We start from the raw sequence: 27,460 nt of genomic DNA, 5'->3' as shown, positions 1-27,460 counted from the left end.
ACAGTTTGGGTTTCAGTTCAGTCTTTGTTCCTCAGGTGTTTCCAGGAGTCTTTGTGTGTGGGGAGTGAAGAACCACAGATGATGTCACTCCCTGCCTTATATAGTTTTTGCATATGGTGGGAACAATTTGTTCCAAAGCTTGGTTCCCAGACTAGTCTGTGGAAATATACTGACATCCCAAAATGGAGTCCAGTGTCATGTGGCCTGGTCACATGTCCTTGTAGAGTCATAGCAACCATCACTCAGACTGTCTGTAGTGTTCTCAGGAAGGCTCAGCAGGTGGGAGATAAGCTTCTCCTAGAGCCTATTGTTCTGTCTAATGGCCCATTTCCCTGAATAGGCCCTTCCTCACCCACTTTCTAGATTGAAAAAAGAAAAGGAGTACTTGTGGCACCTTAGAGACTAACCAATTTATTTGAGCATGAGCTTTCGTGAGCTACAGCTCACTTCACAAAAGCTCATGCTCAAATAAATTGGTTAGTCTCTAAGGTGCCACAAGTACTCCTTTTCTTTTTGCGAATACAGACTAACACGGCTGTTACTCTGAAACCTTTCTAGATTGAAAGCATCTTGTCTAGTGGGCATTATCCAAGTGTAACTACATTTGAAGTACAGATACATAGTCAATATTCATAGCTTCAGATACAAAAATGATACATGCATACATACAGAATAATCATATTCAGCAAACCATAACTTTTCCAATGACACCTCACATGACTTATCTTGCGTAAACTACATCATAATTATGCTATAATCATATTGTAATAATATCACTATGAAGAATATGGAGTGCAGCATCACAGTGGGATGCTGTCTCATTAAATAAGGCCTGCCCCTTACCTTTCATACATTTGTGTGTGTGGTTCTTTACTCCCTTGAAATGTAGGTGGTCACCCTACTGCCTGGAGACATGCATTCAAATTACCATATCAGATTGGACCAGCAAGTCTGGCATTTAATATAAATAATTGATCATGACAACAGCAGATCTTTGTGGAATAAGATTCCTCTTGTACTTGGGTGACATGAGGAATACAGGAGGTGCCAGTCAGGTTACACTGAAACTGTTCTTGCTCTCTCATTTATCCTTCTGAAAAAAAGATTTTCTGTCTTGCCACTGAATAAGCCAAACCAGAAAAAAATTAGTGAAAACTTTTCAGGTTTTTTTGATGGCTGTAGAGCTGACCAATGGCTCAACTTTTTTTGAAATAATAAAAGTAATCTTTTAAATATTAATAATGGTTGGGACTTTATTGCCATTGACTTTTTTAACATGCAAGGTGCTCAGGTATAGCAGTGATAGACAGCAGTATAATTCTCTAAAATAGGACTGTAATATATACAGCAAAGGCCAAGTCCTTATATCAAGCTATGCTCCATCTGGGACTGGGGTGGGAGAAGTAGCTGTAAGCCATGTTTCTGCTCCCCTAACGCAGGTGATGGCTGGGGTCCAGAGCACCTGATGTGAAGGGTGGCAGGAACACTTCTCTAAGGATTGCTGGATCACAGGATGACCTTTATGTTTCTGGGGGGCAGGGAGTGGGTGGTGTAGAGCTAGCTATGTCAGTTTTATGTCCCTCCAGGATTTTCACAGTACTAGGGAATTCCCATCTGCCTTGTTTGGGCATCTCTTCAGCTACTTTGTGCTGCTTGAGAAACTAGCCCAAAGACTCCTTTGTTCAAGATCCACATTAGCATCATGAAATATCAGAGTTTATATACATTTGGTTGTTGGGTTGAGTGTTTGCTTTGACTGTTGCCATTGGTTTCCGTTTGCCTTTAATCCCTGGACAAGACTATATCCAATAATGGAGATACCCTATATTCATTCTACTTTTAACAGCTGCTTCATAACCCTGAGAGACGTGTTGGCTGCTGGTGGGTGGATGTATAATTTGTAAATTCAGATTGTGTACTTCCCTGAATTTTGTGAGATTTGTAAACTGACCAGATTCTGTGACAACTCTAGACTTGCTTGATTTACAGTATCATAATGAAGGAAAACTTGCCCAGCTCAAAGACTAGTTGTCACTAGAGATTTAGGAAAAATTAAAAATCATTAATCTTCTTTAAATACCATGGGAAATACTGTAGAGCACTTCAGTACGTATGCAAGATAAGAAGGCCCATATGTTAGATGAGGATGTATTAGTGATGAAATTTGATTCAGAGAAAAGGCTAGTTATTAAAATCAGCTTTGACTGTCTCGTATATCTTGAGGCCAAATGTATATTATTTCAATTCTAGAGCAGTATATACACAGACAAGTGTGTGTGAATCACTTGCGATTCTAAATGCTTTGGTCATCTTTGCCATTCAGCCTAATGTATTTGCGTTGTAATGTTTCTTTAATGTCTACAAGAGAAGAGATTTTTTGCTGGAAAATATATACAGTTCACTAATCAGCTACATGGTATAGTTGCAAGCCAAAGAACATCCTGCAATTGAAAATACTGTGTAGCACTTTTAAAACCTTAATGGATAACTATAAAGAAAACTGCTACTATAATATATGTAATATCTGGTTTTATAAAATTATTTTTTGCATTGTATCAAAAGGGTAGATGGAGATTAGAGGGCAAATCATCAAGTACCATAAACTGTCATAACTCCATGAAATCCAATAGAGCTATGATACCTTACAGCAGCCAAGGATCTGCACCTAGAAACCTGTGGACTGGTGCACTTCATCCTATGATATACCAAGACACGGCATGTAAGAAAACCAGATGCTTATTCCCTTAATGCGGGGTCTGTCGAGCAATAGGAACACAATCTGCTTCTTGTAGCTATGTTTTCGCACCAGTATTTACCTTGACCAAACCTTTTTCCTGAGTGCTCAGTGGAAGTTTGTTCTGAGAGTCTTGTGAAATCTACCACCTCTGCACTTGCTAGGCCATTCACTGAAATGTTCTCACAGTTACCATGTACCTGTCAGTGTTTGTAATGATTAAATCCAGAATCACCACATTCTGTTTGCATCTCTCAGCTGTAGTCCCATCTCCTGAAGGGACACCTTTGCTGTGTGAAGAAAGATCCACCTTCCATATTGTTAGAAAGTGGATCCTTCTTTGGGAGTCTGACTGAGATCCTCAGAAGTATTTAAGCGCCTAACCTCCATAGGTCTCCTCCCATGTCACTGCTTTCCTAAACTAGAGCATTGGGGGTAGCCAGTTCAGAGGTGGGATTGCCCTACAAACTACCATTATGAGCAGTCAGCTCGCTTTATCTCTGACTCACTAACTGTGATGTCTAGAGACTAGTTCGTAGAGATGAGTTCTGAGAACTGATCTTGCAGAAGGGACAGCCCCAATGTTTAGTCCACTTTTAAAATATCAGTTGTATAGTCGGTGCTTCAGATCCAAAATTTAACTTCCCAAATAGGTTTAGGTAAACTTCAAAATGAATTACATACAGTTCCGATTACAAGGTTGGCCTTGTGTAGACACTTTGAACACAGCCCTCAGGCACCTAAATGTACAAGTGGCTAGGCCTTCAAAGGAGGTCAGCACCCTGCAGCTCCCATTCTTGTCCATAGGAGCTGCTGGGTGTTGAATGGTCTTGGAAAATCTGGCCACTTCATTTGGGTGCCTAAGGGGAAGCTGAGCTTTCAAAAAATCCAGGCTCAAGGGTGAGTGCCCAACACTTTCAAAAGCTTGATTTATTAATGAAGAGGCTAAATCTTCAAAAGACTCAGTGCTCTCATTGAGAACAAAAGGGACTGTAGATGGTAAACACTTGGGTGCCTAGGGTAAGAGCTGTTGGGTACTTGGCTCTGTAGAAAATCTAGACCGTCTTGTTTTATTTTTTGCCAGGGGAGAGAGGTGGGCAAAAACTTCCCACTATTCCAGCTCCATCAGTGATAACACTAGAGTAAAAAAGGCTCCTGTGGTGCAATTATCTTAATCATCATGTCCCCTAATCTGGATCAGAGCTAGTCTAAACAAACATTGGGTGAAATCCTGGCTCCCAGTGTCCTGGGAAATCCTGGCTCCCAATGATGTCCCAATGTTAAAAATGCTGGTGATTGCAATAGCGTTTGTCTACACAACATCTCCCACTACTACAGTCACGGGTAGAGATGCAACAATGGGAATTTTTTTTTTTTGCTTCTAGTGCAGACAAGATCACTGAGGACTAAATTGGATCCATGCATGGCTGTGCTTTCCCTTTGTCAAAAGAGGTGGACCATATTCCTCTCCCAGAGACCTGCAGCCACCCTTTTCATTGTTGTGACTACAGCCTAGGTTTAAAGAATTGTGGCTCTGCACTCAAATTCTGTTCTGGGAATTTGGTTTTTGAGTGAGATGAGGGTGGGGGGAGGGAAAGCTGATTTTCTTAACTGTCTATCACTTACTGATAGCTAATTTCTAGGAAGCATTTGTGTAATAGGTGGAGTAACATGAAATGCTCTGAATGCCAGATGTTTCCAGTTTGATTAAAGATTCAAAAGGAAGAGGAGTTCCCCAGGCTTCTGGACTGTTTAACTAGACTGATGTGTTACCCACAGGATTACAGATTCTTCTTTTATCAGACTTGCATGGTACTGTGAGGCTAATGTCATCTTAAAAACCAACACAAAAATGTCGCCTAAAAACTGACAGATGCATATTTTTAGCATGTGCTAATTGACTGTGTTGAACCTGGAATTTACCAACAAATTAGCCCACACGGGCTAAATGCTAGATTTAAAAAATGTGGGCTCTACAACAATTTCATTTTGCTATGAGCCCCTTAGAAAATAAATTGTCACTGTTGTTGCTATTTAGTTTTTAGATTGCACTAGAGCTAGCCTGGAAACATTTTTGTTCCAATTAAAAAGAATTGATGGATCTCAACATTTTATATTAAAAGTCTTGGGGTTTTCATGAAAAATCCAAAAACGTGAAGTGGGGGTGGTGGAGACAGACTTTTTTAAGGTGAAATTTTTCAGTTATCAAACTGAAATTTGCAGGTTTCTGTTTTTGACACCATTAAAATGTCTCAAATAGAGAGTTCCTTTTTGATTGGGTGGGGGGAAACATTATTCTTTTGGGGATTTTTTTTTTTCAAATGAAATTTTTTGACCAGTTCTCTGCGGTGCACTTTGTATCCTTGGCATCTTATGAAAAATAGACCTAATCCTGGAAGTTCAATGTGAGTGGACTCCTGTGTAATGGGGAACAAAATGCAAGTTTGGGGTCAAAGTGTAAGAAAATTCATGCCCTCACAATCATACCAGATAGTTATGACTTAAACTTTAAGCTGTGAAGACTAAGTCAAAGGAGATGAGTGCTGGAAAAGTTAAGAACCTCAACCTGCAATATGTTAAACTTGTTGAGTGATCATATTTTTAGCGAATTATAAAATGTAAATGTTGGAACAAACCTACAGCTATCAGGGATTTCATGCCACTTAGTATGTCCCAGTGACAGCAGGGATAGAACTCAGAACTTTGTGCCGTAAAATCACAGGCCTCCAACCATTTAACCCTCCTCCATATTCATGGGATAATGTTGTACCCTGTGAATGTATATATGTTGCGATAACTCATGAACTAGTGGCCGTCCAACTATGTTTTTTTAGGACATTGTCACCTAGGCACAGATACACAATTCAGCCAAAAAAGAAATACAGAAAAAAATATTTTTCATGCTATCAAAAAAGTACGTGGTGGTACAAATGTACCCCAAATATGTTACACTATATTGTATTTTTAGTAGTTCTGTGTACGTTTGCTTCTAGTCAGAGTATCTTGTGTTGCAATAGTGGTAACTACGTATCCCCTACTAAGCAAGCTGTTTATTTGACATAAATGTAGTTTGCACATGCTAATAGATAATGTATTTTTGGGGTAATGTTGTACCCCACAAACATACATGTTGTGATAACTCATGAACTAGTGGCCATCCAACTATGCCACTTTAGGACATTGCATGTGCTTATTGATGATGGTGCATTTGCAGTACAAGTGGTGGCTTCATACAGTTGCCTTAAGGTAGAAGCGGCAAAGAGTCCTGTGACACCTGATAGACTTACCCATAACTATTTCACATTTGGGGACAATGTATACCTTCAGATCAGCGGCACTGCTATGGGTACCCGTATGACCCCACAGTATGCCAACATTTTTATGGCTGATTTAGAACAACGCTTCCTCAGCTCTCGTCCCCTAAAGCCCCTACTCTACTTGCGCTATATTGATGACATCTTCATCATCTGGACCCATGGAAAAGAAACCCTTGAGGAATTCCACCATGATTTCAACAATTTCCATCCCACCACCAACCTCAGCCTGGTCCAGTCCACACAAGAGATCCACTTCCTGGACACTACAGTGCTAATAAACAATGGTCACATAAACGCCACCCTATACCGGAAACCTACTGACCGCTATTCCTACCTGCATGCCTCCAGCTTTCACCCTGACCACACCACACGATCCATCGTCTACAGCCAAGCTCTGCGATACAACCGCATTTGCTCCAACCCCTCAGACAGAGACAAACACCTACAAGATCTCTGTCAAGCTTTCTTACAACTACAATACCCACCTGCGGAAGTAAAGAAACAGATTGATAGAGCCAGAAGAGTTCCCAGAAGTTACCTACTACAGGACAGGCCTAACAAAGAAAATAACAGAACGCCACTAGCCGTCACCTTCAGCCCCCAACTAAAACCCCTCCAACGCATTATTAAGGATCTACAACCTATCCTAAAGGATGACTCAACACTCTCACAAATCTTGGGAGACAGGCCAGTCCTTGCCTACAGACAGCCCCGCAACCTGAAGCAAATACTCACCAACAACCACATACCACACAACAGAACCACTAACCCAGGAACTTATCCTTGCAACAAAGCCCGTTGCCAACTGTGCCCACATATCTATTCAGGGAACACCATCACAGGGCCTAATAACATCAGCCACACTATCAGAGGCTCGTTCACCTGCACATCCACCAATGTGATATATGCCATCATGTGCCAGCAATGCCCCTCTGCCATGTACATTGGTCAAACTGGACAGTCTCTACGTAAAAGAATAAATGGACACAAATCAGATGTCAAGAATTATAACATTCATAAACCAGTCGGAGAACACTTCAATCTCTCTGGTCACGCAATCACAGACATGAAGGTCGCTATCTTAAAACAAAAAAACTTCAAATCCAGACTCCAGCGAGAAACTGCTGAATTGGAATTCATTTGCAAATTGGATACTATTAATTTAGGCTTAAATAGAGACTGGGAGTGGCTAAGTCATTATGCAAGGTAGCCTATTTCCTCTTGTTTTTTCCTACCACCCCCCCCCCCCCCCCCCGATGTTCTGGTTTAACTTGGATTTAAACTTGGAGAGTGGTCAGTTTGGATGAGCTATTACCAGCAGGAGAGTGAGTTTGTGTGTGTATGGGGGTGGGGGGGGATGTGAGAGAACCTGGATTTGTGCTGGAAATGGCCCACCTTAATTATCATGCGCATTGTAGGGAGAATGGTCACTTTGGATGAGCTATTACCAGCAGGATAGTGAGTTTGTGTGTGTGGTTTTTGGGAGGGGGGTGAGGGGGTGAGAGAACCTGGATTTGTGCAGGAAATGGCCCAACTTGATTATCATGCACATTGTGTAAAGAGTTGTCACTTTGGATGGGCTATCACCAGCAGGAGAGTGAATTTGTGTGTGGGGGGGTGGAGGGTGAGAAAACCTGGATTTGTGCTGGAAATGGCCCAACCTGATGATCACTTTAGATAAGCTATTACCAGCAGGACAGTGGGGTGGGAGGAGGTATTGTTTCATATTCTCTGTGTATATATAAAGTCTGCTGCAGTTTCTACGGTATGCATCCGATGAAGTGAGCTGTAGCTCACGAAAGCTCATGCTCAAATAAATTGGTTAGTCTCTAAGGTGCCACAAGTACTCCTTTTCTTTTTGCGAATACAGACTAACACGGCTGTTACTCTGAAACCTGATAGATTAACAGGCGTATTGGAGCATAAGCTTTCGTGGGTGAATACCCACTTCGTCGGATGCACAAAAGCTTATGCTCCGATACGTCTGTTAGTCTATAAGGTGCCACAGGACTCTTAGTCTGGATCTGTAAAAGTGGCAAACACGGCTACTCCTCTGATACTTAAGGTAGAAAATACTCCAAGGAGATATGAAAATTGCATCTAGGCACACCTGGAATGAGAGTCCTGCCAGTTCTTTCAATTTGCTAGTTAAATTATTATTATTATTTTTTTTGCTTAGAATAGTGGCTTTTAAAAAATATTTTAAGTTTCTGAATGCATTTGGGGTACAAACTTCCCTCATGACACAGTTAATGTAAATTTTTTCTTGACAATGAATGAAGATTAAACTGAAGAAATCTCCTTTTGTGGATAGTGGTATAAATCCTATGGCACAGCTGAGCAGGGTTGATTCCATTGGGTAAAGGGCGGTGGGTAGGCATGCACACTAGCCAGTTCATTCCAATATTGCTGTAGGACATTGTTAGGGTGACTTATTTGGAGATTAAGAGGACAGTAATTATGTGACTGCCACCATTTTGGCCAACATGAGAACTGAACAGGGCGCCTTCAGAACTAAAACCATGCATTGCCACAGATTGAGATGAAGGTAGCCTGCCATGTGAGAGCTGTAACAGTCTCATATCATCTGTGGACTGGAGACGGAGTAGGACATATAACATCCTGACCACTGGGTTACAGTTGCAAACTGATGATTACATTACATTTTATGACATAAATTAATAGGATGGTATTTTGTTTTCAACCTCAAGCACTGGCCCTGTGAATTGTCCAGGGTTTTTGTTTGCAGTTCAGGGGAACCTGTTTCTCTTCACATGGTTCTCACGACATGATTTTTCAATTTGTGATTTTAAATTATTACCCCAAACTAAAATAATCTAAGTGTCACACAGCTTCCTCTTGAAATCACTAAGAGTCTAGATGGATGTGACTGTGGTCACTCAAAATCTGACCTGGGTACATTGGAGGTTTGCATAGTGCAGGAGTTTTTGGAGTGTAATGAAACCTTAATCAGGTGAGTTGCACCTAGTTCCCAGTTCTGTTTAAAATTTCATAGCTCCTCGAGGTCACTAGTTCTGAGCCTCCTAATGTCACGCATGGTTGTGCTGTTAGTTTATACGGTCACGGTTACCATTAGTAGCATCTGAAAGGCTGATGGTAAAGAAAGGTAAAAGATGTTGGTAATAACCTCATAAGCAAAGGATTCTAAAAAAAGCTCTCTGTTTGCCAGCTAACATGTAGATCTGAAATGAAGAATTTCTAGATATACCTTCTTTATGATTGTCTAAAGATGGAGGATTGTGTAGAAGACTTTTATGCTATGGTGCATGTAAAAAGCCAACAATGAAGCAGGCATTTGTGTGTGTGTGTGTATACTAGGAATTACTAATTTTTCTAGGTATCTTTCAGCATGTGTTTCAGACTGAGTTGAGTCCCCCATATTTCTCTGGGTTTTCATTATTTTGATATTTTGTAAAATTGGCAGTAATTCCAAACGTTGGCTCTTCCCCCCCGCATAAACTAAAAAGACTCCCAAATGAACGGAGGGGGAGAGAGAGAAAGTGTGTGTGTGTTAGCAGTGTTTGGGGGAGAGGCTTTCTGACTTTAAAAATCCCAAAACAAGAACACCTCATTTAAGGTGCTTTTTAATCTCAGGGATTCAAAGTAACTCACGGTGCCCTATACAGCAGTGAATATATAATCAGTGACTGTGCATGATGTTTAATAAGGACAGTATTGATGGAGAATAATGGAATGGATGAAAATCCTTCATCTTTCTTTGTACAAAAGAGAGAGTAAACAGTAGAAAATGGCCAAAGAAAACCACACTCTGTTGTGAGCGAAGTTGATCCTTCACTATCCTGGAAAGCCACCAGCCAGTGTAACTAACCTTTATATAGTCTAAGGCCAGGTCCTCAGCTGGTGTAAATTGGCATAGCTCCACTGAAGTCAATGGGACTATCTCTCTATATAATATAGACCTGCCAGCTATATATGTCTTTAGTGCCAGTGAAACATCTTGGGGGAAATAACAGATGGAGGGTGTGCGATAACTAAGGCTGACATGTTGATTTTTATTTCTATAGTTTTAGATACATTATGAGAGTTAATAGACTAATTTTGTAATTTTTTTGCCTCAGTTCATCAGGTGCTGTCAGAAATATCACTGGAGTCCCAGGCTATCAATGAATTTGACTTTATTTCCTATACTGAAGTAACATAATTTGTTTTAATTAAAAATATTGATGGGTAGAATGACTGTGGCATTTTTCTCACTACAGCAGATGAAATTGCCCCTTTACCTAGCATGTTATGTTCATCTGGGGAACAATACAATCTCCATTGTCAGCAAAGGAAAAATTAGTTTTAGTGCTCTCACTTATTTAGGTAAAGAATCTGCAAGAAGCAAAAGATAAAGAAGCTGCAAATTGATTATACTGAAATAATTAATGTCTGTATTTTGTGCTGCTGAACTGCACTTACAGTACAATAGCAACCAAAGGCACTTCTTGCCACACTGTGTTCACATGGCAAAGTACCTGTTATTTTTTTCCTCTCTGTTCAGCCAAATAATGCAATTTGCTGCGTGATGTGAAGACAATGAAGTAAGTGTTGTGCGTATGTGTCATAGTCTGTGGGCCTGATTCTAATCTCATACCCCTGTAAATCAGGAGTAACTCCATGGAAGTGAACTGCTTTTACACTGGTGTAATTCCATCTAAATGAAATTGGAGTCAGGCTCTAAGCATCTAGTTCTGAAATACCTGAATTACCCCATTTATGCCCTAGTAGGACCAATTTATTCTCCTAAATTGAGATGCATGCAGTTTACACTATCTGGATATTTCAGATGAGACCTAAAAACTGAACCTTTGTGTAATAGTTCCCAAATTAGCTGCACCTCAGACGCCCTCATGGTCTCTATGAGGGCACCCCATTTAAGTCTCAAGCAATCACCTTTTTCATGGTGGAATCTCACGTTCTTCTCCCTCCCTACTAGGGTCCTAGGCAGTAGACTCCTGCAATTCACTGACATAACTTCAGCAGGTCAAAGTTCAGTTTAGCACGTTGGGTGCAATGTTAGGTTACCAGTGACCAGGAAGCTTTCATAAAGCAAAGTGCAGTTCTCCAAAACAAAAGCATTACAGAAGGAGTTTGTTCCTGCAGGAAGCATCCTTTTTCTGACCAATTTAACCAGGAATACAATCACTAGCCAGCACATAGAGAGGGAGACCATTCAGACATATATCATTTATAAAGAGAGTGCTGTTGTCATAGCATTGCATCTGTCACACTCTTTAACCTGCCTGGACACTGAAGCCTCCAAAGTATTGTTTGTAAATTGGTCTCTGCCTTTTTGGCCAAAATTTTTTCTCCTTGAGGTCTGGCTTGCTGCTGCCCCTCTTGTTCCAGAAGTGACTGGAGTTCAATGCTGAGAAAAGGAGGTAGGCACCTAACTCCCATTTCAGTATGATTTTGGAGCCTAAGGAAGTTAGACATCTGTGAAAGTGCCAGCCCAAACGCACTGGGGATATTTAGGGTGGAAGGTGCAGTGACACTGCATCCCATATTCTTCACCATGATGTTATGATGATATGACTATGGCATAATTCAAGATAGGTCATGTGAGGTGTCATAGGAAAGGGTATGGTTTACTGAATATGATTATCCTATCTCTATATATGTATCATTTGTGTATCAGAAGCTAGGAATATTGACTATATATCTGTATTACAAATGTGTTTACACCTGGGGAATGCTGACTAGGCAAAAGATGCTCAGTCTGGATGGCTGGCTGGGAAGGGCCCATTCAGGTTGATGAGCCTTTTAGGAGAAAACAATAGGTCTTGGAAGAAATTAATCTCCCACCAGGAAGCCTTCCTGAGGATACCGTACACAGGCTTTGACTCATGACTGCTATGACACAACAGTGTCATGTGACCTGGTCACCTGGTGCTGGACTTCATCTTGGAATACCAGTGTTTTTCTACTGATGGGTGTGGGAACCAAGCTTTGAAACAAAGGGTTCCTGCCATATGCAAAACCTATTTAAGGCATGGGAATGACATCATTGTGGTTCTTCACTGACTCCCCACCCCAAAGAAACTCTTGGAAACATCTGAGAAACAAGAACTGAATGGGGGGAGAGAGTGCTGGACCCAGGCTAAAGGGATTTTTAGCCTGTGAAAGGAACACCTGAGTTTCTAAGCTGTAAACAAGTGCAGCTGGCCCCTTAAGAATCTCTGCAGCCTGCCTGAATCATCTCAATTTGCTACTCATATCCAATCTCTTTAGTATATTAAGCTTAGTTTGTGTGTTTTGTTTGTTTGCTAGGTAGTCTGCTTTGCTCTGTTTACTATCCCTTATAATCACTTTAAAATCTATCTTTTATAGTTATTAAACTTATTTTTGCTTTGTCTAAAACCAGTGTGTGGGAGTCATAACTCAGGGCAGAAAGCTGTTGCATATCCTTCTCCATATTGAGGGAGGGACTGAATTTCATGAACTTATGCTGTACAGATCCCTGTGTAGCATAATTTTGGATTTACACTCCAGAGGGCGGTGCATGCCTTAGGAACTGGGAGGTGCCCTAGCTGTGCCTTCCCATGCAGAGCTGATCACAGCATCTGTATGTCCTACAGCTAGATGTGTCCCTACCTGTATGTGTGCTGGTAAAGTGCAGGCTAGAGCCTGGGAGAGGGCTTGGCAGGCTGGTCACAGCAGTACAATGTAAAGGGAGCCCAGGCTGGTGGGGCTCAGTGGTACCCCAGTTTCAGGTGGCACCCCAGGGGGAACCCATCACAGGTGCTATATAAATACAGTATACCATCATTGCTTGTATGTATTGAAGCAGAGCATCCGTTTGGACAGAATATGCACCAGGGTATGTGACTTCTAACTAGAGTGTCCCCAGCTCTCAAGGGTGGTATCACAGCTCAGGATGGAATGGAAACTATGGCAGCACTGAATTATCTCCTTATAATTGTGATGCCAATGGTAGAAATGGACACGTATTACTAGATCTCTCTGTTACTGAATGAAAAGCCCAAATATGGAAGTATCTGTTGTTCTACACCTGCTGAGCCAGCAGTTGAATCTTTCCTTGGTGCTGTCAAGGTGGCTGGTGTAAGGCTTCAAGAGCAGGGGGACCAATGGGTAGGCTCGGTCCCCCAGGATCACTAATTGCATCAATACTGGTAATCTGCCAGTTGGGAAAGGAAAGTCCCCGCTTATAGCTTTCTGTTCTTAAAGATGTGAGCGTCATGCCCCTTCTCTGACCAGCCAACATTGGTGTTGGTGAAGTGTCTCCTCTGATCCAGCAATGCTTGTTTGGCTGTAGAAAAGTAGCCCTTCCTATTGTGGCAAGGTGGTCTGGTCCCAAAATAGGGATATGTGTGCAATCTGTTGAACCACCGCAGTTCAGGAACCCCATTGCTGCAAATCCAAACACTATGTCCTCTAAATTGCCGAGAGTCACAGTTGTGCATAGCAGGAAACTATTCATGGCCCTGCACTGTTGCATGATTTCAGCTCCTGCAGTGGATTTTTCCAACTCCGAAATGGTTTCCCACTGACCGATAGCAATCCAACATTGCACATTTCCACAGTGCAATCACCACTTCTCCACTGTCAGAGCAGCTCTCATTTTGGTGTCCCTGTACTGGACGATTGGGTTGAGCTCGGATCCAGGAATGTGGCCTTGTGCATCCAAAGTTCTGCAGCCACTGTTTATCATCTCAAATCTGCATTACAATGTGATCCCACAGCCTGTGCTCTTTTTTGTCAGGCCCAAAGTGACACTCCACCACAGTGGTTCCCAAACTAGGGGCGCAGTTTGTTCAGGGAAAGCCGCTGGTGGACCGGGCTGATTTGTTTACCTGCCGCATCCACAGGTTTGACCGATCGTGGCTCTCACTGGCCATGGTTCACTGCTCTAGGCCAATATGGGCTGTGGGAACCGTTGTGGCCTGAGGGATGTGCTGGGCATCCTTCCCACAGCCCCATTGGCCTGGAGCAGTGAACTATGGCCAGTGGGAGCCACGATCGGCCAAACCTGTGGCCGCGGCAGGTAAACAAATCAGCTTGGTCTGCCAGGGGCTTTCCCTGAACAAACTGCGCCCCTAGTTTGGGAACCACTGCTCCGCCATCTGCAGCTCATCTACGAACACCAACATAAACCTTGAATAGGTTCTTACTGTGTCCCACAGCAGTCTGTCCTCCAAGAAATCATAACCACTCCCACTGATCCAGTTCTTCTTATGGCTCTGCAAATACCAGAGGATCACAAGTCCTGTGCTTGCAATGCTCATGACAATTGTGCGGAGCACTGCAGGCTCCATGCTTCTGTCAGAGATGGCAGACAGTGAGGAGGGCTGTGCGGGTTTGTGGGATTTTTTTTTTAAAGTACAAAATTATGGGATATAGATGACATCATGTGACAGAGACAGTTGCATGCTGGGAAGTTGACCTCTTGTTCCCAGTTAGATTTGTTTCTATCTTTTCTTGCTAAAACTTCCCAAAAGATACTGTGCTGGATGGTGACAGGTTGCACACTGGGGATATCTATCCATGGTCCATTCCCCTGTGCATCGACAACGGACAGCACTGATGCAAGAAGCTCAAGTATGTACGCACACAAGCAATATAGTAACTCTGGCAGCTTCATGACAATGTAACTTGCGTCAAGCAAAGTTTCTATTGTACACGTGGCCTTATGCTAGGATTACGAGCTAATAAGTATGTTATCCTGTATTCCTTATGGACCCACTGGCTCATTGATTTCCACAGGAGTTTTTATATATGCATGGGATGCAGGATCAAGCTCACTTGAATCACACATGGTCTCTACTGTGTGTCTTGGTTCCACTTGAACAACTCTGATTACTTTGGTAATTTAGAGCCCAGAGGGGGCTATAACTCTTGTGTCATTACATCAAAGTGCTAGAAAAGGGAAATACATTTTGATAGTTGTGGGCTCTGCTTGGCAACAGAGCTGTGCCACAATCCATTAGTATGTCCAGTACTTCATGCCAAATGATCTCAATTACCATTCTGATTTTATTTGCTGTAAGGCAGAGCTGAAGTGCTTGTTCGTATGATTTAATGGACTATAATTCTGTCACTTTTAAAAAAGCAAAATGTTGTTGTTTGGGGTCAGCTTGCTGTGACGCACTTGATGGCGTTATTTGCTATTTCATGAAAATAAATATCTTCCCTTGATTTCAATCAGTCATAAATACAAGTGTGTGTGTGAGCCATGACTCACTGCACAGCTGTGATAAGTCTGAATTGGAAAAGAATAGAAAAGTGAAAGAAAGTAGTTGGCAGGGTGTTTGCTTTGGGAGGTCTGCTCCTGCCCCCATTGAAGTTAATGGCAAACCATCCAGTGATTTCGGTAGAAACAGGATTGGACTTTAAAAGTGGACCATTATACTCATCATGTGTTAAATGCTATAGGAGAGCTAAGTATTGTCATCTATGGATCTTGAAGTAACTTTCAGTGAGCATAAATATTGTTAGAATTTATCAGACTGGAAGGTGGAGACAAGTAAAGTGACTTGTCCAAGGTCATGTACTAGGTGATTGGCAGGGATGAGAAAAGAGCATTAGTGTATTGACTTTCAGTCCAATGTCCTGTCCATGGCACCTCACTGTCTAAGGAAATACACTGCAATAAGGAAAATATTGGTAGTAACTTTAATTAAAGGTCTGAAATCAACCTAGATCCCTTTTCCCATGAAATCAACATCCTTGAATGCTGATCGTGTTAGTCAATGCCTATAGGTTTATATACACAGACCACATGAATAGGTACTATGCACATGGTATTAATAAAATATGTATGTGATGGGTCACCAGGCTAAATTGTACTATGCTTATTCTTGATCACTTTTGCTGAGGCATGATACCCCCCGGGGCACGTATCGCTCAGCACTTGGCCTAGGAAAATACAGAAACTGTCAAAAGCTAGATGGACAAGGTACAGTGTGGAAATAAAGTAAGATGTATGAATGCTTTGTATTAGAGATTATCTTCATGCCCCTTAATGTTTAGAATTTAACATTCAAAATGAGAGCAGAGGAAAGTTCCAGTAGGCCTCAAAGTCAAAGCTGGCACAATCTAGCTAGCTGGCTAATCGTAGTGATGTGAACAGTGCTGTGTGTATTGTAAAAGATCCCTAGTTTAAGGGGTCATTTGGGAAGCACATCTTCTGTGCGAGGTGAACTGAACACACTGCGAGAGTTCACTTCCTGGGAAGGATTGGTGATGTATCAGCTCTTTCTTTCCTGTATGTATTGCTTTGGCTGAGCTTGGTTACTTGATCTCTTGAACATTCTTAATATTGAACTGCAAGTATAGTCAATTATTTGGTTGTACCTTTTTTTAGTTAGGGTGACCACCTGTCCCGAATTGGGTGGTACAGTCCGGAAATGCAGAGTTCAAGTCCTGGTCCCGAGCTGAATGACTGTGCAGTGAATGACTGTCCCATTCTGTGCTTGCCCAAGGCTTCGGGGGCAGCGCCAGGCTCTTCCTGGTGGGGAGGCTGGGGGCTAAGGTGGGCTCTGAGCCCCTGGTGGGGGGCAGGGACTGCTCTCAGGCACCCAGCCCAGGGCAGGTAGAGGATTCAGGCTTTCTGCAGTGGCCCAGGCTTCCTGGCTGGCCAGGGGGCAGGGCCTTGGGGTGAGGGGGGAGACTGTCACAGGCCCCTGCATATGTCCCGCTTTTGCCTTTTTCAAAAGCGGTCACCCTACTTTTAGTCAAGATAGCAGTCCAAATCCAGGTCTGAGTGAATTTTGCAAATGGCTCTGGGCCATGTTGGCTAAAACAAAACCTCTGATCCACACACACGAACTTTAGGGTGTTGAACTTGAGAGCCAAATGTTGTGGCCTGAATTCATAAGCAGCTAGATTTGGGAAATTGAAATAAAGTTGTTTTCCCATTGCTTTAAAGAGAAAAGCTTTTTGCACACCCTATGATTATCATACATCTTGTTGATCACTCATAATTATTAGGTGCCAATAGATTTGTGGCCTGCATCCCATGTGTTAATTATTGCGCTCCATGAATTATTAACAGTGGCATGGACACAGCTCTTCTTCCCCCCCCCCCCGGCTTCCTTCTAATCAAACAAGCTGTCAGATATTTGCAGTCATAGATGGTCACAGCTTTATGCACAATGAACTAGTCCATTCAAACACAAATTGCATGCCAATCTACTTGTGAGTTGGTCCTTGATTTTTATTTTTTTTTTTTTTTTTGTACCTTGCCAGTAAACAGCCTATATTAATGGCTTGATTCAATAAAACAACATATCTGGCTTGTGTTCTTGGATAATGACTGCTCCCCGCCATGCCAGTCCAAATCATTGCTCCTCTCTTCAGTCTGCATCCTGGACACTAGATTTATTTATTTAATTAAAGGATCTCCTATGACATTCGTTGTAGAGTCTGAACATCTCACTGGCCCTACTGAATTCAATACCCATGTGAAGTAAGGAAGTAGGTATTATCTTTGTTTTACAGATCGGGAAGCTAAAGTGCAAAGAGATTATGGCCTCAGTCCTGTAACGGAGCTCAGTGCATGATCATGGCTTAGTGTCTTACCCAGGGCCTCACAAGGACACTGTATCAGAGAAAGAAACCAGATGTCCTGCATTTCATTACCATAACCCTTAAGACTTTCCTTCCTTTTGTCAGCCCTATATGCCCGTCAGCCTGGATAATAAGAGATTAAGCTGGTTATAAAGAAATGAAGGTTTCAGAGTAACAGCCGTGTTAGTCTGTATTCGCAAAAAGAAAAGGAGTACTTGTGGCACCTTAGAGACTAACCAATTTATTTGAGCATGAGCTTTCGTGAGCTACAGCTCACTTCATCGGATGCATACCGTGGAAACTGCAGCAGACTTTATATATACACAGAGAATATGAAACAATACCTCCTCCCACCCCACTGTCCTGCTGGTAATAGCTTATCTAAAGTGATCATCAGGTTGGGCCATTTCCAGCACAAATCCAGGTTTTCTCACCCTCCACCCCCCCACACAAATTCACTCTCCTGCTGGTGATAGCCCATCCAAAGTGACAACTCTTTACACAATGTGCATGATAATCAAGTTGGGCCATTTCCTGCACAAATCCAGGTTCTCTCACCCCCCTCCAAAAACCACACACACAAACTCACTCTCCTGCTGGTAATAGCTCATCCAAACTGACCACTCTCCAAGTTTAACCAGAACATCTGGGGGGGGGGGGGTAGGAAAAAACAAGAGGAAATAGGCTACCTTGCATAATGACTTAGCCACTCCCAGTCTCTATTTAAGCCTAAATTAAAAGTATCCAATTTGCAAATGAATTCCAATTCAGCAGTTTCTCGCTGGAGTCTGGATTTGAAGTTTTTTTGTTTTAAGATAGCGACCTTCATGTCTGTGATTGCGTGACCAGAGAGATTGAAGTGTTCTCCGACTGGTTTATGAATGTTATAATTCTTGACATCTGATTTGTGTCCATTTATTCTTTTACGTAGAGACTGTCCAGTTTGACCAATGTACATGGCAGAGGGGCATTGCTGGCACATGATGGCATATATCACATTGGTGGATGTGCAGGTGAACGAGCCTCTGATAGTGTGGCTGATGTTATTAGGCCCTGTGATGGTGTCCCCTGAATAGATATGTGGGCACAATTGGCAACGGGCTTTGTTGCAAGGATAAGTTCCTGGATTAGTGGTTCTGTTGTGTGGTATGTGGTTGTTGGTGAGTATTTGCTTCAGGTTGCGGGGCTGTCTGTAGGCAAGGACTGGCCTGTCTCCCAAGACTTGTGAGAGTGTTGGGTCATCCTTTAGGATAGGTTGTAGATCCTTAATAATGCGTTGGAGGGGTTTTAGTTGGGGGCTGAAGGTGACGGCTAGTGGCGTTCTGTTATTTTCTTTGTTAGGCCTGTCCTGTAGTAGGTAACTTCTGGGAACTCTTCTGGCTCTATCAATCTGTTTCTTTACTTCCGCAGGTGGGTATTGTAGTTGTAAGAAAGCTTGACAGAGATCTTGTAGGTGTTTGTCTCTGTCTGAGGGGTTGGAGCAAATGCGGTTGTATCGTAGAGCTTGGCTGTAGACGATGGATCGTATGGTGTGGTCAGGGTGAAAGCTGGAGGCATGCAGGTAGGAATAGCGGTCAGTAGGTTTCCGGTATAGGGTGGTGTTTATGTGACCATTTTTTATTAGCACTGTAGTGTCCAGGAAGTGGATCTCTTGTGTGGACTGGACCAGGCTGAGGTTGGTGGTGGGATGGAAATTGTTGAAATCATGGTGGAATTCCTCAAGGGCTTCTTTTCCATGGGTCCAGATGATGAAGATGTCATCAATATAGCGCAAGTAGAGTAGGGGCTTTAGGGGACGAGAGCTGAGGAAGCGTTGTTCTAAATCAGCCATAAAAATGTTGGCATACTGTGGGGCCATGCGGGTACCCATAGCAGTGCCGCTGATCTGAAGGTATACATTGTCCCCAAATGTGAAATAGTTCTGGGTAAGGACAAAGTCACAAAGTTCAGCCACCAGGTTAGCCGTGACATTATCGGGGATAGTGTTCTTGACGGCTTGTAGTCCATCTTTGTGTGGAATGTTGGTATAGAGGGCTTCTACATCCATAGTGGCCAGGATGGTGTTATCAGGAAGATCACCGATGGATTGAAGTTTCCTCAGGAAGTCAGTGGTGTCTCGAAGGTAGCTGGGAGTGCTGGTAGCGTAGGGCCTGAGGAGGGAGTCTACATAGCCAGACAATCCTTGCAACAAAGCCCGTTGCCAATTGTGCCCACATATCTATTCAGGGGACACCATCACAGGGCCTAATAACATCAGCCACACTATCAGAGGCTCGTTCACCTGCACATCCACCAATGTGATATATGCCATCATGTGCCAGCAATGCCCCTCTGCCATGTACATTGGTCAAACTGGACAGTCTCTACGTAAAAGAATAAATGGACACAAATCAGATGTCAAGAATTATAACATTCATAAACCAGTCGGAGAACACTTCAATCTCTCTGGTCACGCAATCACAGACATGAAGGTCGCTATCTTAAAACAAAAAAACTTCAAATCCAGACTCCAGCGAGAAACTGCTGAATTGGAATTCATTTGCAAATTGGATACTTTTAATTTAGGCTTAAATAGAGACTGGGAGTGGCTAAGTCATTATGCAAAGTAGCCTATTTCCTCTTGTTTTTTCCTACCCCCCCCCCCCCCCCCAGATGTTCTGGTTAAACTTGGAGAGTGGTCAGTTTGGATGAGCTATTACCAGCAGGAGAGTGAGTTTGTGTGTGTATGGGGGTGGGGGGGATGTGAGAAAACCTGGATTTGTGCAGGAAATAGCCCAACTTGATTATCATGCACATTGTGTAAAGAGTTGTCACTTTGGATGGGCTATCACCAGCAGGAGAGTGAATTTGTGTGGGGGGGTGGAGGGTGAGAAAACCTGGATTTGTGCTGGAAATGGCCCAACCTGATGATCACTTTAGATAAGCTATTACCAGCAGGACAGTGGGGTGGGAGGAGGTATTGTTTCATATTCTCTGTGTATATATAAAGTCTGCTGCAGTTTCCACGGTATGCATCCGATGAAGTGAGCTGTAGCTCACGAAAGCTCATGCTCAAATAAATTGGTTAGTCTCTAAGGTGCCACAAGTACTCCTTTTCTTTTTAAAGAAATGAAGGTGCCCTCCAGTGACTGTTTGGAAGCATTCATTTGAGGTGTCTTTACAATTAAATATATCTTCCAACTGTTTTGTGCATCAACAACAATTCCAAGGAGATATTTTGCTTTTAAATTATCTTCTTAACATTTGAAGTGATGTGCTGCAAGAGGCTCTTGGAAGCTCCCAGGTGCCCTTTTAAAATTTGTCTCCAAACTGAAGGGAAGGTTGGAATCGTTTTCCTGCCTTTGAATGAATTCACTACATTTTGGATCCTGCCATGCCAATCCTGCCAGCTATGATTTATTCTTGGGTCTTAAAAAGTGTTTCTGACGAGCAACTTTTTTTAATCCTTTTGGAATGCATGAGACTACACCAAATGTCATATGCACCTTCATCTTCCCACAAAATTTTACTCATGCTTCCCTTTCCTCCACACAAAGCAAGCATTTCAATGAATCTGGCAAATGTTAATAAGAGCACTGGACAAGGTCTCCGAAGCTTTGGGTTGTATCCCCAGCTCTGCTATGGGGTTGCTGAGTAACCTGGGGCAAGTCACTTTACCTTTCTGTGTCTTAGTTTTCCCCTCTGTAAAATGGGAATAATGATGCTTGCCTCCTTTGTGAGAGCTTTGAGATCCACAGCGTAAGATCTAGATATTTAAAAAAAAAAATCAGCAAAAGTCCTATGAGGTAGGTTAACCTTTTCTTACATATGCATAAAGTGAACCCCAGACAGTCCAGGGCAACACAGTGAGTGAACAGCAGAACAATGAATAGAACTTATTGGTTTGATATTGGGACAGAGTCAAGACACACGTCACACTTCACTGCCAGAATTTCTGGTGACATGTCTACTTTCTGTGGGTTAACACTTGACCAAAGAAACTCACTCCTTAGATTTCAAGCTTAGCTGGTGACGGACAAGTAAATTGGGATGTAGAGTTAATTGGAAACTTTTATCAAAATATATTTACTCCAAAACAAATTTTTTTGGGGGGGAGGGGAAATGTTTCAATTTTGGCAGTATAGATCTTGCTGAAATTTCAGAAGGAAGAAAATTGATTTAAGAAAGGAATTTTATTTCCAAATTTTGTAGGTTCTCATTTTTATGTTTATTTTTACATGGTTTCACGATATGTCCATAATGTGGGGAAATCTGGTCGAGGAAAAAAAATTATAGAGTATGTGCACAATTGGTTGAAAGAAAATACTCAAAGTAGTTTTCAGTGGTTTGCTGTCAAACTGGGAGGGTGTATCTAGTGGGGTCCTGCAGGAGTCAGTCCTGGGTTCAGCACTAGTCAATTTTTTCATTAAAGACTTGGATAATGGAGTGAAGCATATGTTTATAAAATTTGAGGATAGTATCAATCTGGAAGGGGTTGTAAGCACTTTTGAGGACAAGATTGGAATTCAAAACAATGTTGAGAAATCAGAGAATTGATCTGAGATCAACGAGATGAAATTCAATGAAGATAAGTGTGAAATACTACACTTAGGAAGGAAAAATCTGAAAAGGATCTGGGAGTTATAATGGATCACAAATTGAATGAGTCAACAGTATGATGCAGTTGCAAAAAAGGTTAATATAATTCTGGGGTGTATTTAGAAGAGTTGTATGTAAGGCATGGGAGGTTACTGTCCTGCTCTTATAGGCACTAGTGAGGCCTCAGCTGGAGACCTGTGTCCACTTTTGGGAGTACACATTAGAAAAGTTGTGGACAAATTGGAGAGTGTTCAGAGAAGAGCAATAAACATGATTAAAAGCTTAGAGAACCTGACCTATGAGGAAAGGTTTCAAAAACTGGGCATGTTTCTGAGACTGAAGGGAGACCTAATAAGTCTTTATAACAGCCTTTAACATATATGGAGAAGACATGGGTCAATTGCTTGTTGTGTCCACTGGTGGTAGGACAAGATGTAATGGGCTTAATTTGTAGCAAGGGAGATTTAGGTTAGATATTAGGAAAATCTTTCTATTGTTAAGATAGTTAAGCACTGGAATAGACTTCCAAGAGAGGTTATGGCACCCTCATCATTGGAGAGATTTTAAGAACAGGTTGGACAAACACCTGTCAGGGATGGACCAGGTTTGCTTGGCCCTGGCTCTTTGAAGGGGGCTGGATTTAATGACCTCTCAAGATCCCTTCTAGCCCTACATTTCTATGATTCTATAATATGCTCTTCTGCTACTGGCATGTCATTCCGACAGAATAGCTAAAATGTTCTGTTTTTAAAATCAGTAATGGCAGCTGCTAGTTAGTACAAATTGCAACATCTGAAGAAGCAGGTTCTATTATTGATTTTTTTAAAAAAATATATGAAAATTAAGTATTTGAACCATATGGAATTTACATGTCATAACAGGCACTATTACTGACATGTCATGAAGTAATATAAAATAATAAATATATAAACAGCAAATAAAATTCAAAACAAAATTTTGAAATTCTGAAACAATTTTTCTGAAACTGAAATTTCAGAATTTTCATTTCAATAGAAGTTCAGAAAATTGTTTTTGTTTGTTTCAAATTGGAATGTAAGTTTCCTGAGAATGGAAATGTGGAGTTTTGATCAGATCCTTTTGGATTCCTTTGATGAAGGATGCCAAATATAATTGATCAAAAATGTTCCCTCCCCATTTAAAAAATCCTCATTTTTGGTGTTAGTGGAAAAATTTAAAAATGGGAATCCTCCCCTTATCAAAAATGAAGCCATTTTGATATGATTTTTCTCTTTAAATCAAGTCACTTAAAAATTTTATTTCATCTTGGTGAGACAAATCCCACAGTCTTATTCGTAGTGCTTCCCCCTACTTTCCACTGGGGAAAAAATGTGTGTGAGAGAAAGTAAAGGAGCGGGGGGAAATTTCATTTTTAATTTTTCCACCTTCTTTCGTGGGGGTAGGCTAGGGAAGGAAGAAAAAAATTTTTTAAACAAAAGTGAAAATTATCCATACTTCAATACAAAAATGCTGAAAATTTCCCCACAAAACTTGAAATTTAAAAAAATGTTTTGAAATTTCTTTGAAAAAACACGTATGACAGTATTTTTTTCAGGAAAAATATTCAACACCCTATTTCTTATTTGAAAAAAGTTTCACTAGCTCTGGTACTAAACGTGCACAAAAAATTATCATGGCCTAGCTGTATTCCAATATCAAATGCTATAAGTTTAAGCTATTTTTAACTACTAGATAATAGTTTCTCCTGTTCTACACCTGATACAATGTTTCACTTTGAGATCTTGGGTTAGAAGGCTTTCCCCATGTATGTTATGTGTTATAATGTGATCAAAAAAGACATTACAGACCTATCTAGTGATACAATGCTAAACACTTCTATTTATTGTCCGTTGGAGCCACACACCTCTGTTTTATTGATCTGAATTCCTACTGACATGTCTGTTGAAAGACAGAGGCTTTAGATTCCCTCTGGAAACTGTGCAGTACAGAGCAATTTTCATTTATGCCAGCCAAGATCTACAGATATGTTATGTGAGATTTGTTCATTCTTTCTTTATTAGCAAACTGCAGATTAGACTAATTTATCCTAACCATTTTGGTCTGAAGACACATAGGAAGTGAGCTTCTCATGAGATTTATTTCGATTTGTATACATTTGTTTGTTTACCCAGGGAAGGAGAAGAAATGTACATAGTCTTCTGTAAAATGATGTTGATTTATATGGTCATTACAACCTGATCACTATGAATAATGTAATATATCATTTATGCTCATAACACAGTAACATTAAATAGGTATTACAGGCAAATAAAGTCCTCTGTGCTGCCAAGTGAGGTTATATTTTATAAATAAAGTACAGCGTCAACACTCTGTTTGCCAGACCAGTGAACCAATCTGCATTTGCATGTGTTGTTTGTTAGGTCTGTAGCAGTCTATTTCTGATTATACAATAACAATATCTTTTTTTCCCCTTCAATGGAAGGGTAATAATAGTGTTACGCTAAACAACCCAAATTTCAGCTGAAATTTGTTTGCAGCTGTGTAATACCTGGTACTTTTCTATTTAGTAATAATTGTATTTTACATTTGTATAGTGTGTTTCATCCGAAAGGGCCACGTAGTACTTCACACAGCACTGTAGACATATCTTTTTAAATAGCAAATCTTATGGCTGCTGTGCCCAACAGTGAAAGGATAAATTTCTCCAATATCTGCCTGCCTGTAATTATCTCTTCTTATAGAAGTGCAGTGATAAACAATAAGCATTCATATCAGTTTGTAATGTAAAAAAGAGAGTGACTGACTGTGTTCAGTTAAAAGGAGACCATCCTGCATTCTCAGTCTAGGGGACATTTCCTCTAAAAGAGCTGAATCCTATATGACCAGTGTCCCAATCTTCATATCTGACATTATCAGCATTCCATGGTGATAGCTCCACCAGGTTTCCGATCACAATTTGTAACCCATTAGAAGATGCTCAGAATGCTTTCAGGGAAGAAGTATCTCTTACTGCACTGCTATGTGAATGAGCACTAAAAGACAAAAATAGAAGTCAAAGCACCAGCATTAATTGGGATTCTGTCCACTATATAGGCAAAGGAAAAATTCATTGCTTTTGATCAGAATAAAATTGCAAGTCCTGCTAGGTTGTTTTTTTTTTTTTTTTTTTAAAAGGCAATTTAGCCCCTGCCGTAAATAATTTGAGCAACCTGTCTCACTAGATGTGTTGTAATGCTTTTGTGTTTGGGATTTTCTTGTGAAAAATATTAATGAGGGGAAAAACACATGGAGACTGTCAGATAATGTAAATCAGTGTAGGTGGGGATCTAGCCCATGGAGTTACACAGATTTACACCAGCTGAGGATATTGCCTATCATATTTTGCAAATAGCACAAAGGAATTTTCCATTTCCATATTGACTGTCTTGTTCAGGAACTGAAAACATAATGCAGTCAGGTCCTTTTTGAAGATAAAACATTTAATTTGTATTGCATACTGCCTAGGAATCCTAGTCATGGACCAGGACCCCATTGTACTAGGTGCTGTACAAACACAAGACCAAAAGATGGCCCATGCCTCCAATTGCTTATGGTCTAAGCAAAGAAGACCCAAAGAGTTGCAGTACGTTTAAGTCATAGCAGTTTTATAGAACATGTGTAGGGAGAACTGAGGATGTATTGGCTCAATCTATTTCTTGAGAGATTTGGGCCAGGTTTTCAGCTGGTGTAAATCAGAGCCAATGGAACTAGATTCATTTGCACCAACTGAGTATCCAGTGCTTTGTGTTCAAATTAAGGTGCAGTGTATTAATGAGAAGCCAAAGCTTCTCAGCCCTCATCATAGGTAGATCAGGCCTCAAATCAGTTAAGTATGTCATTGGTAATTCCTGTTGATCATAGGAAGAGTCCTTCTAACTGATGCCAAAAATGCTAACTATTTGCATCTTTGTTTAAACCGATCAGATTCAGTTTTGTCTTCGAAACAGACACGTTTATATTCAGTGTTCAGTACTGATATTATTGTAATGCTGGGTGTGATATATGCTGCAGTTATTTGCAGGTGCAGATCATAGTGTCTTGGGCTGAATTCTCAAAAATGTGCTTTAACAGATGCCCAGTATTCATAAGTCAAGTATACATAATTGTGCACTGTTAATGATTTATCCCTAGATAACTGTATCCAAAATGTTACTGCACTCACAAAGCAGGCAGACAGTTATCTTGGTCCATCAAAAACCAAATTTTGTCTGTGTACAACCCCAGGTGGACAAACAGAAGTCAGAGGCTGCATATTTAAACTTAATTTTAAATTCCAGGAGGTTGCACACGTGCAAAGCAAATAGATGTTTGGTTTTGAAAGTTTAGCACTTAATGTTTCGCCAACTGAATTCAATGGCAGAAGTCCCAATACACTAGCATTGCCATGTTAGAAGTCATACTGATGCCATTTTGGAAATGGCTTTAAATATGCTGTTTATGAAAGAACTAATCTCAATCTGGGTCACTTTATTGGATTCCAGTTCACAAATTAGATTGGCCAATGTATTTTCCAACCTACCATGTCTCTCTATCCATGTTTTGATTGACTCTGTAGTTGGCAGCTGGATCTTCCGGGGTGTGTGTGTGTGTAATTTTTTAAGCAGTTACAAAACATTTAGGTTCTGCACTTCTAATAATATATTTACAATGCTTTTCATCAGTAGCTCTCAAAGCACTTTCCAAAGGAGGTAAGTATAATTATCCTCATTTTACATATGGGGAAACTGAGGTACAGAGAAGGAAGTGACTTCCCCAAGATCATCCAGTATGCCTGTGGTGGAGCCAGGAATTGTGTGCAGGTTTAAACTGTAGCGGTTGTATAAAGAGGCTTCCGTACTCGCAGTGCTACTATAGTTGACTGAAAGTGCTGACTCATTTAATGTCTCCAAGAAGCAATTCCACAGTAGGTTCTTTGTAGCCATCTGTTCGTGTGTTATCCCTATCTGAATCTGAATCCAAAAACAAGTTCCTCAGCTATACTGTTGGATGGAATATGTTCAAGCAAACTACCTCGGAACCCAGTAAAATTAGCATTTTCCATTTTCCTTTGTATTCTATGTGAGTTACACGGATGGCTCTGCAAATGGTTTTGGATGCAAGGAGTTTTCATTTGAGCTGAGTATGTTGGTGTTCATAGGATCAGATCATGTTCAATGCACACAGCCTGAGTGCAGGGATATATCAGAGATTGGGGAACAGATAATATAGTCTCATTCCTATACTGTAGTTATGAAGCAGCAATGGAATTGCTCCCAACTGT

General features: G+C 41.2%; 1 protein-coding gene across 3 annotated transcripts in view; it reads left to right on the top strand.

Annotated features, from left to right (window-relative positions):
* Positions 1–27,460, top strand: part of DOK5 (docking protein 5) — a 94,294-nt gene that overhangs the window by 7,760 nt on the left and 59,074 nt on the right. The window lies entirely within an intron of this gene.

The sequence above is a fragment of the Caretta caretta genome, chromosome 13 (genome assembly GCF_965140235.1).
Source record: "Caretta caretta isolate rCarCar2 chromosome 13, rCarCar1.hap1, whole genome shotgun sequence".
In the NCBI taxonomy this organism is placed as follows: Eukaryota; Metazoa; Chordata; order Testudines; family Cheloniidae; genus Caretta; species Caretta caretta.
The sequence above is the reverse complement of the archived record's forward strand: the minus strand, read 5'-3'. Positions and strand labels throughout refer to the sequence as shown.